At 29.8% G+C, this 976-nt stretch overlaps 1 protein-coding gene across 1 annotated transcript in view; it reads left to right on the plus strand.

Moving 5' to 3' along the window:
• LOC107196408 (membrane cofactor protein-like) overlaps positions 1-976 on the plus strand; it is a gene marked incomplete at its 3' end in the record, with an annotated part of 27,245 nt that overhangs the window by 24,157 nt on the left and 2,112 nt on the right. The window lies entirely within an intron of this gene.

Consider the following 976-nt stretch of genomic DNA (forward strand, 5'->3'; position numbering starts at 1 on the left):
GCACACGATGAAATCATTTGACCATATATGCAAGGCCCTCCATTCAATTCCAATGGTCTGTATGTATTTATGTTAGTGCCATTCTGTTTTAATTATTGTAGCTTTGTAGCAAGTTTTGAAATCAGGAAGTATGATTTGCTCTTCTTTTTCAAGATTGCCTTCATTACACCAAGTGTCTTAAGATTTCATACAAATTTTAGGATGGATTTTTCTATTTCTGCAAAAACCATCCTCAGGATTTTGATAAGGGTTGTACTTTAACTGTAGTAATTTTTTGTAGTATTTACATATTAATAATATTAAGTCTTCCAGTTTATAAACACAGGATGTCTATTTATTTTTCTCTCCTTTAATTTCTTTCTGCAATGTTGTTTTCAGTGCATATTCTTTTACCTCCTTTTTAATTCCAAAATATTTTCTTCTTTTTGATAAAAGAATATTTATTATTTTGAATGGAATTGTTTTCTTAATTTCTCTTTTGGATTGCTTATTTTGATGTATAGAAATGCAATGATTTTTGCTTGTTGATTTTATAACCTACAATTTTACTGAATTTATTTATTAGTTCTATCAGGGGTGTGTGTGTGTGTGTGTGTGTGTGTGTGTGTGTGTGTAATCTTTACAGTTTCTATGTAAAAGATTATTTCATCTGTGAACAGAGATAATTTTATATTTTCTATGCCAGTGTTGATGGTTTTTATTTCTTTTTTACCTAATTACTCTGATCCAAATGTCCAATATTATGTTGGTTAGAAGTGGCAAATGTGGGCATCCTCTCTTGTTCCTGATTTTTTTTTATCTTTTTTTTTTTTAAATTAAGTTTATCAGGATAACATTGGTTAATACAATTATATAATTTTCTGGTGTACATTATCATTTTACATCTGTATATTCTATTGTGTGTTTACCACCCAATGTCCAGTTTCCTTCATCTACCATATTTTTGATACCCTTTACCCACTTCTCCCCCCCCCCC

This window comes from Pteropus alecto, unplaced genomic scaffold (genome assembly GCF_000325575.1).
Source record: "Pteropus alecto unplaced genomic scaffold, ASM32557v1 scaffold490, whole genome shotgun sequence".
In the NCBI taxonomy this organism is placed as follows: Eukaryota; Metazoa; Chordata; class Mammalia; order Chiroptera; family Pteropodidae; genus Pteropus; species Pteropus alecto.